Here is a 12,612-nt window from a genome sequence, read left to right as displayed (position 1 = left end):
AGCAAATACAGAGAAGACTTATATCCTTATGCAAACTGATGATTAAGAAAACACGGAGACGCCTCCACCATGAGGCAAATGAGCAACGGGCAGAGCTACCAATTCTCAGAGAAAAAAGACGACCCATCCACAAACACAGGGAAATGCTGGCCCCGAGTGACTCTAGGGGCGCAGAGCCAGACAGCTATGAGATGCCGTTTCCCATCCATCAGAGGCTTCGACGTAAAAGCACGTTTCTGTCCTCGGGTGAGGAGGGTGTGGGGTATGGACTCGCTCACATCCCACGTAGGAGACAGCGCTCCAGGCCGTTGTGGAAAGCAATTTGGCACAGCATGCCAGAGCCTTAAGAACATTCATACTCTTTGACCCAGTAATTCCAGTTCTGGGAATGTAGCCTACGGAAATAACCCTACAGACAGAAAACGCTTTCCAAGCAGCGTTATTTATGATAGTAAAATATTGAGGAAAGCCTGCAAGAGGGGAATGGTTAGGAAAATTATGGTTTGTCCAATTGATGGAATATTATGTGGCCATTCAAAATATTTAAGAAGACTATGTAAAAACATGGAAAAATACTTATGAATAGTGCTAAATTTTAAAAAAGCAGAATTCAAGGCTGTATAGACAGTACCATGTTTGAAAAACAGCACAGAGTTTAAATCTTTTTTTCCAATCCCTATGCATGGAAAAAAGGAAGAAATAGGGCTTTTTATTTCTCTCTGCTCTTTTCCACAGTCTGGCTGGCTGGGTAGGAGAATTATAGACGACTTTTTTTCTTCATTCGACTTTTATGTATTTTCCAAATTTTCTTTAATGAGGTGTTTTATTTTCATAATGAAAACACAAACAATTTTTCTAAAATGAGAAAGTATCTCGTGATCAGGCATTACTGTACTTAAAATCACTGAAAAATAAAGTGCAAAGGATGGAACTGTGCCGGCCCTGCCCTTAGATGTTCTCACTCTTCTCCGGAGAGTCTACAGGGCTCCCCAAGCAGAAGCCGGCAGAGTGTGTGCTGAGGGGCTCTCCGTGAGCGCGCGCTGAGGGGCTGTGGGAGGCCACCTCGTGCAGAGCAAGACTCGGGCAAGGGCAGTTGAGATAAAAGGGTGAATTGCGCAGTGAGTGCTGCGGCTTGTGAGTACTGATCAAAAGCAGAAGAATCACAAGAGCTGCACTGAAAACACCAGTCCACGAAGTGTTCACACGCGGGCATGGTGAGGACGAGGTCCTCTGAACTCTGCCCCAGAGGGGAGCAGGGGCCCTGCACAATGGGCTGTTTGGACACGGTCAAGGTGTCCTTCTGAAGTGGTTTTCTGGGGTGAGACCCCTCTTTCTTCCACTTCCCGACTCCCTTTCCTGTCGGTTGTCACAGCTAGGCACTATGACTGGGGATGGTGCGGTCCCCCAAAGGCCATGGGGTGTGGTGGTCGCCCGATTCCCTGCACCCCAGCACCCCACCTTTCTTCCTAAACTCTCTCCCGCCCACCTCTCCTCCTTCCTTCCTTGTCAGTAGCCTCCTCCTGCAGGAAGCCCTCCTTCTCTGCACCGGATGACCCTGCTGGGCCTCCCAAGTCCATCTCCCAGGTGACCCTGGTCTCTCCCACCCTGCGCCCTGAGCATCCATCCTTCCAAGTGCAGGCTCCAGGCATCTGGCCGTGTCCCACGCTCAGCCCCACCCCAGAACACACTTGGCCAGGCCCGCCAGGACCCCACACTCACTTGGGTCTTGGCTTCTCCTCTGTTCAGCGCAGCACCAGCATGGGGGAAGGAGAGAGACAGCCAGGGTGAGAACAGGCAGCCTGGGGCCCTGGGTTCCCCCTCGCTGAGGGCCATCCTCCTTTCCAGCTGTCTTCCCACCAACCCCCAGAAACAAGAGGGCCCTGTTTCTGCTCTAGGCCTGCAAAAGCCCATGGCGGGGTTGGAAGGGAAAAGGTCAGGGAGGAAGGGTGAGGAAGACGAAGGGAAGAAATAGGAGCGAGACCGCAGCATCCTCGAAGGCTGTGGAGGGAGGGGAGGGAGGACAGAGGACAGGGGCTTGGGATGAAGATTGGGAAGGAAGGGGCTCGGGGGAAAGAGGAGCGGGGCGCGCCCTGCCTGGGCTCTGGCGCTACTGGCTGGTCCTGCTTACTCCCCCTCCGCTGTGTGGCAGAAGCTGGGAGTAGGGGCACCCTTGAGGCCCCCACAGCCCGACCCTGGCGGCACCCTGCGGAGCTGCAAGGCCTGCAAGGCCTGGCCGTCGGAGACCCCCATGCCAGGGGAATAGAAAGAAGAAGGACAGAGGGAGAGGGAGGCAGGGCAGTGAGAGAGCGCCTGTCCTCTTCCTCATGTCGGCCAAAGCCAGGGTCCTGCACCCCCAGCAGCGGGGTGGGCCCTTACCTTCTGCATCCTCCTCTGCGATGTCTTCGAGGTGGCACAAGCGCACACGCAAGAGAAAAGCCAGGGCGGCTGCGGGGGCTGTGGGGGGCTGTGGGGCAGCTGCGGGGGTCTGCGGGGGTCTGCGGGGGTCTGCGGGGAGGCTGCGGGGGGCTGCGGGGGGCTGTGGGGGGGCTGCAGGGGGGCTGTGAGGGGCTGCCGGGGGTCTGTGGGCACGGGGCCCACCCCTCTTGCTCAGACCCACCCTTCCCCAGGGTGTGCCTGTGGGGTCGGTGAATCTCTGCCTGTGGGGGATGGAAGGGGCTGGGTGCCCAGTGGAGCCCTGCCCTGAAGACCTGGTGGAGAGCAGGAGGGACAGGGATACCTCTTGGGGCAAGGCCGGAAGCTAAGGGCACTGGGTCTCATCTGTCCCCCCAGCCTGTCCTCTTGGGTCTGGAATCTGAGACCCAACCCAAAAAGAGGGCACTGCGGCTGGGTGGGTGCAGCCTTGTCTTGGAGCCTCCCGGCACCTGACCCCTGCCTTTGAAGCCCGTGTTACTGGGTGGAACTCAGCAGGCCATGGAGTGACTATAGGCCCTCAGGCCTCAGAAGCCTCTGCCGGCAGCGTGGGGTCTAACTCCTGGCTGGTCTCAGCCCTACGAGCCCCTCCCTGAGTCCAGAATGTCCACCACAGCCTCCATCCACAGGCCAGGGGCCCAGGCGTGCTCACCCCGACCTCCCCAAGGCCTGCCCTCTGACTGTCACATGGCTGCTCTCCCGAGACTGGGATGGGCCCCTCTGGGACCCCCGTGCTCCCTCTCCCTGGCTGGCCTGGCCCGGCTGGGGCCCGGGAGGGGTTCTGCCGCCAGCCTTGTTGCACCCACCCACCCTGTCCCTTCAGTCTCTGCTCTGGGCCTTAGTTGGCAGCAAGGCCATCGACATGCGATGCCCTTGGCCCTCGGAGTCTGACCTGGCGCTGTCCTCTGCACTTGGCTGAGGCCAGCAGGCCTGAGCCCCGGGGTAGGGTGGGGGTCCTGCCTTGCCCACGCCTGGCCCGGGGTTCAAGGGCCTCTAGTCCTCCTTGATGGCAGACCGCTTGGTGGCCTGGGAGCCCCCTGCACAGCACAGAGGACCCATGGCACCCTTGGTTTTGCATGTGGGCCTGAGTCACCCGTTCCGGACACCTTGGAGGGGGGTGCACGGGAGGGAGTGGTGGGGCGTCCTGCTCGCAGAAGCCTGGCTGAGGGCCTGGAAGGAATGGCGTGATGAGGATGATGGATGGGCTGCTGGCCCCACATCCCTGATTTGGGGGTTTTGCTGGATGCAGCGCCTACTTGAGGAGCCCCTCGGGGTGGGAAGGCTGGCCAGGGCGGAGGCGAGGTCAGGTGGGAGGCTGAGCGCTGGGGGGAGCGACCACACAGCCAAGTGGCAAAGCTGTCCTGGCGACCCTGCCTCCTCTGCTCCTGCCACCCCCCTGCTGTCTGTCTGTCTGTCCGATTGCCTCAGTGCTGGCTCCAGAGCCACCCGGCGCCCCTGTCACCTCCACATCTCCTGGACACCTTCTCCTGTGAGGCTGGAGCCCCTTCCCCCTCCAAGCACGTCCCTTCTAGTCCAGGGGCCTCTCTGAGGCTGGAGTCCTGCCAGAACTCAGGCCCAGCAGGGAGGAGGCCCTCAGCCCCACAGCCGCTGAGAACGGTGGGGGGCGGTGCCGAGAAGCACTTCCCAGCTGGGGCCCCTGCTCTGAATCTGCAGCTTTCTGACCTCCACCCAGGGGTACGGCCGGGCCCCACCGCCAGGGAGGGCAGGCCCACCCAGGGGGCCTCTCACACCGGGTGTGTCTGGCTCGGGCCCAGGCGATGGGTGGGATGCCGGGACCTGGCTGCGCCTTTGCACGCATGGCCCCCGGCTGTTCCGGGTCCCCACGTCCCCACCTTGGGCCTCAGCCTGCCTTTCTGCTTCACTCCACTTGCCCCTCCACCCTCCCTTCCACCTCACCCCTCCCTACCTTCCTGCTTCTGGCTTGCTAACTGGAGCAGGGTGGAGACCTGCCCTCCTGGGCTCTTCCCACACCACCCTGGTGGATCCAGAGGGTCCCAGTGGACCCCAGCACTGTCCTCCCAAGGCCTGCTCTGCCTGGGCCTCAAGGCTGGCCACCCTCACCTTCCACCTTCTTGTTGGCGGCCCAGGAAGAGCCTCGTCATCCCCAAGCTATGAAATCCTCTTTGCCTGGGAGACCCAGAGGAAGCCCTCACCCCATTAGCCAGGACTTCCTAAGCCAGGGTCCTCACTCTGTCCCCAGCCCAGAGGCCAGAGCAGGCTAAGCTATTAGTGGCAAACATCACAAGGGGTGGGCAAAAGGGAGAAAGCGGGAGAGGACAGAAGGGAGGACGGGGGCTCTGGAGTCTGGAAAGCGCCGGCATACCTTCTTGAACTTCCTCTGCAGAAGCAGCATCATGGCGGGCAGAGAGGGTGGGAGGGAGAGAGAACCAGTGTGAGAGGGGCGGTGCGGAGAGCAGGGGAGGGCAGGGCTGGGTGGTGCGGGGAGCAGGCCGGGTTGTGCTGGCTACGCGGCCCCTCTTGTTCCTTCTTGGGTCCTGCGCTCCCCACATGGCCACAGGTGCCCATGTGGCGTTGAAGTCATGCACGTACCTGGCTCATGAACTTCATGGGCCAAGGAGGCCACGGAACAAGAGGCAAAACCACGGGTCAGAGGTCAAAGGAAGAGGGTCCGAGGTTAATGGAAAAGCAGCCCGGTCGCGTGCAGGGAGCGAGCAAGACAGGGTCAGAGTTAGCCCAGGTGCGGCCACCGCCCCAGTCCCACGTCCTCAAACCCTGCTCTCTGCATCCCCAACATACTCTGCCTCACAGGTGGGGAAACTGAGGCTTGGAGGGTGGCCGGGAGCTGTGGCTCTCGCCCTTGGTGGAGCACGCTGGGCACTGGGGCTGGGCCTTCCTTTGCTCACCACCATCCCCTCTCTGTCCTGGGGATCCCCCAGAAGAGTGTCCCTGCCTTTGGACCGGGCACCAAGGCCCATGAGCAAGGTTGTAGCCTGGCTGGCTGGGTGGCACCAGGGGCCCACAAGGACATGGCTGGCAGCCCTGGGAGGTAGAGCCACAGGTGGGCCGTGGGAGGTGTCCCCAGGACCCCCACTTCCTGGCATCCCACAGCTGGGGACCCACTTGCTCTTTGCCTGATCAGATTGTTCCCACCCTCCGAGGGTGCTAGCAGCTCCAGGCGACACTGATGGCTCTGCCTGCTGATCTGGGCATGGGACCTAGCCCTCCCATCTGCCCCTAGCCTGCGTGAACCCCAAGGGTCCCGCAGCAGAGGGCTGTGAGGGGGTCTGGGGCGCTGGCGCAGGCACGAGTCTGAAGAAGCTCACCGTGCCGGGCTGCAGGGCTCCGCCCCAGCTGCCTTCTCTCCCCTCATCCTGTGCTGTCCTGAAATGTGGCCGGGGGTCCTGGCCAGGCCCAGGGGTCGACACCACCACGGGCTCTGGGCTGCCCTCCGTGGGGTGGAAGGCTAGGTTGGGCCTGTTTCTGGCCCTGCAGCATCCCCTCTGCCCCATGCCTGGGGATGCCCTGCTGACCAGCAGCCCAGCCCACACCTGCCTGGGGAGTCCCTGGCCCTGCTACCTGGGGGGCTGCGGGGAAGGGACCTACCCTCGAGGACTCATGCCCTCTCTGGTCAAGCATTGGCTGTGGTTAGTGGATTATGTTAGGGCCACATGTGGGGGCCCCTTGGCTGGCTGGCACCTCGTGGCTTCCCCACCCCTCCCCCACCACCATGTGGGCTCCAGCCAGGCCCCGGGCCCCACATGGGGACCAGAAGTCCTGGGTCCTCATACCTTCCTCATGGACTTCTGCAGCTGAGGAGAGCCGGGGTTTGCAGGTGGCAGAGGGAGAGAGGAGAGGGTTAGACAGGGACACACGGCAATCCTTAGAGGCGGGGTGGAGGTCAGTGTTGGGTGGGACAGGAAGGCTGGGGGGTGGGCAATGGGGGCCGGGGCCTTGGACCCCACTTACCTTCCTCCTGGGCTTCCTCTGAGAGCCGGAGAAGCCGGGAGCAGGAGAAGGTGGGGTTGGGGGAGAGCGGGAAGAGAGACAATCATTAGAGGAGTGTATTCGGGCTGCAGGGACAGGAGGCCGCCAGCCTGGAGAAGAGGGCCTGGAGCTGGCTTGGCTGGGGTGAAGGATGGGGGTCAGTCCTTTATCTCTGGCCAGCCCTGGCAAGCGGGGACTCCCACGAACTGAGCTGGTCACTGTCAGCTAGGCTGGGCCCAGCCGGGGGGTTTCTGAGGCCTCATCCCCTTCCTGGGGTCCTGGTATTCCCATGCCCGGAGGCGTTTGTGCACAGAGGCCCTTGCTAAGTCCTGCTCTGCAGGTGACACAAGTGAGGATGGGGACAAGACCCACAGGCCTGCGTGAGGCCTGGCTCTGAGCGCCCCTGGAAATGAGGCTGGCACTGAGGGGTCTTCGGGGACGTGCCACAAGAAGACCCTTCTGTGGCCTCCTGGCCTGCCATATGGCTGCCCCAAGAGAAAAGAAGGCTCTCCAGGGCCACATGTCCCTTACGGAAATGAGGCTTTCCACCTTTTCGGCAGAGAAAGAAATGTTTTGCTCACGTTGTTAGGGTAGCCAAGTGTTTTCAAAATATTTTCAAAACATAGCACTCAAGACTCCTCACAGGACAGCCCAGCCTGTTAGGGTTGCGTGAACCTGCTCCCCGGTTGAGTGGGTGCCAGGGATTCCGGGGCAGTGCCGTCGGCCTGAGAACCGCCGCCCCGCACAGTTCCCAGGTGCGCCCACACCCGCCCACGCCTGCCTGAGCACGATGGAGACGCCCACAGACCACACCTGGCCAGTGCAGGGAGGGGGCTCCAGGCTCCACCCAGGGTTACAGCACAGGGTTGGGGGTGTATGGAGAGATGGAGACAGACAGAGATGGAGATGGGGGTGGAGAAATGGGGACAAAGAGACCAAGAGGGACAAAGACTGAGAGACAGAGGCAGGGAGAGACAGAGACCAAGAGGCTGAGAGATACAGAGACAGAGAGAAGCTGAAAGAGACACCAGCACACAGAGACGAGGGTGCCGGGAGAGACACGGAAGGGAACTAGAGACATGGAGAGACATGAGATGCAGAGAGACGCAGCGCTGGGCATGGCAGGGCGCTTGGTGTTAATGAGAGTGAGGCCTTCATGAGCAGCCCCGGGAGCCCCACACACCATGGCACACGGAGGATGAAGGATTAATGAAGGACCACGAGTATATATTAATCCACTAAAGAGATGGGGTTAGTGATGATCTCATGACTGTCATTCATCATTAATTAAGTGATGGCCTCATTCGTCAGTCATTAATGATGAGTCGTTAATGATGAGGAAGATGGACAGTGGATATTGATAAGCTAGAGACGGCCTGGAGCAGCCTGGGGAGGGGGCTTCTGTGAGTGACACACGGGAGAGGGGGGTTAAGGAGGGGCTGGGGGGCTTCCGGCGGTTGCCGGAGTTACCTTCTTCTTCGTACTGCTCTGCATTGGGACAGAACAAAAGAGGGGACCACGTTAGACAGGGCCACCCGTGAAGGGAGGGGGAGGATGAGGAGCCAGCATGTCCTGGCTCTAGACAGACCAGAGATTCCCCCTGGCCAGTGGCGGGCAGTCGGGGGTCCTTGGGCCCAGAGGAGGCGCTGGGGAAGGCAGAGGCTCTGGTGATGGTGGTCGCTTTTAGGGGGCTCAGGGGTCCTGGATGCCCAAGTCCCACACTGGGTGTGAGAGAGGTGGAGATAGGACCCAGAGCCGGACACATCCCTGCAGGCCCCTCAGGACCGTGTGGCTATGCATTGGGGAAGAGACGAGGCCCCCAGTCGGACAGCTATTTTCTTTGGGTTGCTCAGAAGCCAGCCATGGGATGCAGCCGATGTCTGCTGCCAAGGGGACCCATGGTATACACAGCCCAGCCCCTGCCCACCTGTGACCCTTCCATTTAGAGCAGGAAGGAGAATGGCTGTTACACTTACCCTCCACCTGTTCACTGTGGGGCCGGAGGAGAGAGAGATAGAGAGAGATAGAGAGAGAGAGAGAGAGAGAGAGAGGTGAGGCTGCATTTGTGCAAACGTTAGCGTGTTCTCCAGCCCCGCCAAGCCAAGGGGCCGGGGTCCCGAGCCGGGTGGGCGTCGGCCTCCAGCTGAGTACTCACACTTCCTCGTCAGACATGGTGAAGGTGGGGTGTTTCTGCAGAGAGAGATTGAGAGAGAAAGAGGATGGAAAGAGAGTGAGGAGCTGCCTGGGCAGAGGGCAGGAGGTGGGCTCTAAGAGCAGCGCTGTGGGGGGACCGCAGGCAGGGTTTAGGGGCCAGCTCTGGCCTTGGGCAAGTCTACCTCCTCGGGCCCCCCTTCCCCCAGGGCTCCCAGCCCCTCCCAGCCCTTGGCGTCCCTGACTCTGTCCCCTCTTCCAGCCCTGGCTCCGGCCTGGAGCTTGGAATCTTGGAGCTGGACGGGATGTTGGAAGGCCGTGGCGTCCACCCCACCCGGGCAGACATCCTCTCTCTAGCATCCCCTGAGGGGGTCATCCAGAATGCAGGGCGTATGCCGTCCAGCCCACTCTGGATACAGGAAGATCTTGCTGATGTGGCTGAACCCTGTCTCTGAATATTCTCTGCCCATTGGGTGTAGGTGGGTTTCATCGTGAGCCCCTGGGTGACCAAGGCTGGCTCTCTGAGATGGGGAGTCTGCTCACCCTACTGTTCCCTGTGAGAGCTCCTCTTCCCTGTTTGAGCCCAAAACTCCCACTGTGCCTGTTTTCCTCTGGGGTGCCCAGAGGCCCTGGTGTGCCCCCCACACCCCTCCGAGGACCCCTCCTGATCAGGGAGCAGGGAAGCTGTTCTGTCTCCTGAAGACATCGTGCTGAGCCCTGGAGCGCGTTGAGTTGGGTCTGGGCTGTTTCTCGTGCGTCCCCTGAGCCGGGCTCCGTGCCAGGCACACTTGGACTGCAAGCAGCCCCCCACCATTTCCCTCCCTGTGGCCCCTTTCCCCGGCCCTGGGCATGCGCTGGATCTGTCTCTGCCTAGGGGAAGCTCCGTGCCCGGGACTGGCCGCCCTGTCCATGTGCGGCGGTGGCCCCAGGCCAGCGAGCTGGGGACCATCTCTGTGTGAGCTGGCCACCACGCACACCGGTCGGCTGGGCCTGGGGAGACGCCGAGCAGCTGCACCGTGTTGGCCGGGGTTTTAGAAACAAAGTTCATGACAACACAGCACAGATCACTGGAAGACAATAGTTACGGCCCCCCCTGGGAGTGCTGTATAAGAAAAACACACGTTCATCAGCTAAAAATGCATCCACGTTGCATCGCTGAGGTGGGAAGCGTTTTCCAAACCCTCGGTCAAGAATGTTAATTTTCCCAGAGCAACTTAAGCTTCATGCGAAATTAACCAACAGATAGCTATCTTCCAGGCGATGGGGGCGGCTTTTTCCTATCCCAGAATCTCTTCCTGAGACTCTGCTGCCCCTCAAGTTCAGCCTCGTGTAACTGCCCCGGCTGGGCCAGGCTCAGTCCCACCAGCCAGAGTTGCCCAGGCCCCCAGTGTGAACCCGCTCCGGCCACTCACTGGCCCCCCGGGCTTTGCTTCACCCTTGGTGCTGTCCTCCCAGCTGGCTCAGGACCCAAGTCCCACAGCCTCCTCCAGGGCCACCTTCTGTAGGGAGGAGGGTCATTGAAGGGGGGGAGTGAAGCCTGGCCCTGCCCTGCTGTGCCCACCCCTACCCTGGCCGGGCTGACACCTGTCGGCCACTACAAGATGGGGGCGGCTCGGCCCTTGCCTGGGGTGGGTTATTTATAAGGAGCCAGTGGCAGCTGAGGTGTCCAGAAATAGGCAAGACATCTCTGCCCAGAAACCCAAGACGTGGGTGAGTCGGGTGTGAGAGCCCGGCCCTCCTTGGCCCACAGCGGCCCCCTCGCCCTCGGGCACCCAGGCCCTCCCCAGCTCCTCATATTTCCCTCCTGTCCCCCCGGGCCAGAGTCACATGAGTGCTCCGACACCCCCAGGCAGAGTGACCTCAAGGTCCCCCACTGTGAAGCAGCAAAGGCCCACTCTCCAAGTGGGGAAACTGAGGCACCTGCATTTCTGCTGAGCTCTGTTCCCCTCAGTGTGGCCTGTGTCATCGCCTCTGTGGTGGGGAGGGGCCACAGAGTGTTGGGGGTGTACTGGGGGCAGGGGGTGGCAGTTCAGCAGCTGAGGAGCAAAGCAGGTGTGCAGTTAGTGCCTGTCTCAGAGGGGCCGCATGGAAATAGCCTGTGCGAGTCAGATTCCTGGGGTGCATGTGTCACCCTTCCCTCCTTTGGAGGTGACGGGGCCAGGGCAGGGCGGGGAGACAGGCTGCTCCTCCGTTGCTGTGGCCCCAATCATGCTCCCAGACCTGGTGTCCATCCAACCAATCTTTGCTTTGCTCCATGTTCTCCCATGGACTTCAGGAGGGGCGACCAAGCCCTGATCAGACGGCACAAGTCAGGGGGACTGTGTCCAGGGCAGGGAGGCTGGGCAGGGCATCTTTAAGCGCCTGCTCCCCCAGCCTGCAGCCAGGGACAAGATGGGGCCCAGCCCCTCACCCCTCACTCCTGCCCCATCCTGCCTCAGCCCAGCCCCTGTCCATTCTGTCCTGCACCTCCAGACACTGGCCCCCAAGGCGGCGTGGGCTTTAGATGCCTCCAATCCGACGCACTCCTGGGATGGCCTTCCATGAGCCCCTGCCCTCCTGCTCCTGTTTTTGTCTCTACAAAACGGTGGTGTTGGAGACCCAGGCTTCGTGAGCGGCACGGAAGGCCAGGATGGGCCCGGGCAAATGTCTGCGTGGCAGCCGCAAGCCGTCAGCCTGAGCCTTGGCAGGTCCCCTGCTCCGCCTCCGACTGAGCGCGCACGCTGCGCCACCCTGCCTCACCACTTCGGTCCATTCCCTCACACTGGGCTTCCCTGAGCCCGACTTTTTCCCTCCTGGCCTCCACATCCCGCCTTCCTCTGCATCTTCCTGGTGCCGAGACCATCACGCCACTGTGTCCACACCCCAGACTCTCCGGGCTCCGAAGCAGCTGCTTGGGAGCCCTGAGCCATGGGGCTTCAAGTTGAGATGCTTGGCACCGCACGGTCCAGGGACCTTGGCGCCCCAGGACCCCAGAGTGTCCCCGAAACGAGAGGACATCCACCCACACACGGGAGGCCTTGTTGGCCCCATCAGCCCCGTCGGCCCCAGTCCTGGGCAGCCGCTCCTGCCCATACCCACCTGTGGGTCTCGTGTGAGAAGCGCTGGAGCTCCCTGTGGACAGGACCGGCTGCAGGCACTGGCGCCCGGCTCCGGGACTCGTGTTATAGTGACATTTGATCTTCCCAGAAGCCCATTGGCCAGTGGCTGGGTGGCTGGGGTGTGTGGGGAGTCACGGGGGGGTGGGTGCTGTGCCCATGCAGGCCCCTTACCAAGTATAGGAATGGCCAGAGAAGGAGGCTGAAGGAGGCCGGGATGCCGAGGACATGCTTGGAGAAGGAGGCAAGGTCCCCCCTCCGCTTCTAGGAGCTGTCAGCTTCTATTTTTACTCCCAGCAGCGGGCACATTCTTGATGGGCTGAGGAGGGGAGGAGGAGGGTGCTGGGGAGCCCTGGGGCACAAAGCCGAGGGCTGTCTCTGGGCCAAACTGGTGTGGGGGTCACCAGAGCTGGGCCCCCACTAGTTTCCCAGTCCACCTGCCCCATCTCTCTGAGATGTCCTGTGGGAGGAAACGTTTTGTCCAGGAAAAAGGTCTGCGCAGCCCGGGTTCCCTCCCGCCATTGCCCCAGGCCCCTCCTGCCTCCCCCAGGGGAGGAAGCAGCCCACGGTCTGGGAGACCCCCATGGAACTGAGGCCAGGCTCCCATCGACTCCCCTTTGGAGGCCAGCTCTGCCTCCCCGGGTGGACGCCGTTGGGGCTCCCACAGCAAGTGGGCGAGAGACACAGCCAGGCTGGCCGCACCCTGAGTCTGCTGTCCTCCCTGGGGCTGGTGCTGTTGGAGGGGGCTGGCCCTGGAGCTCGATGGGTGAGGGTCTGGGCCCTCCCTCCAGGTCCTGTCTCACGCTGGGGCCCTGGGGCCCTGGGCATTCATGGTGGCCGTTACTGTCAGTGCCACCATGTCTTGCAGGCTCCGTGTGGCTCGGAGACCAGCTTTCTTCCCTCAGGACTCCAGGTGGCACCGTCCGACCGGCAGACTCCCTTCCCGGCTTCCGCTGGCCCCTCCGCTGGC

At 61.5% G+C, this 12,612-nt stretch overlaps 1 protein-coding gene across 2 annotated transcripts in view; it reads right to left on the bottom strand.

Annotated features, from left to right (window-relative positions):
* Window positions 1–1,738, bottom strand: part of LOC108297744 (troponin T, fast skeletal muscle) — an 8,421-nt gene extending 6,683 nt beyond the window's left edge. For both annotated transcript variants that reach the window (XM_017520429.2, XM_017520428.2), the window contains exon 1: window positions 1,720–1,738. The gene's annotated coding sequence lies outside the window, so the exon portion shown is untranslated. The remainder of the gene's footprint in view (window positions 1–1,719) is intronic.
* Window positions 1,739–12,612: the final 10,874 nt, after the last annotated feature.

Source organism: Cebus imitator, unplaced genomic scaffold (genome assembly GCF_001604975.1).
Source record: "Cebus imitator isolate Cc_AM_T3 unplaced genomic scaffold, Cebus_imitator-1.0 Scaffold836, whole genome shotgun sequence".
Taxonomy (NCBI): domain Eukaryota; kingdom Metazoa; phylum Chordata; class Mammalia; order Primates; family Cebidae; genus Cebus; species Cebus imitator.
Note: the sequence above shows the minus strand (reverse complement) of the source record. Positions and strands in the feature narration are given on the sequence as shown.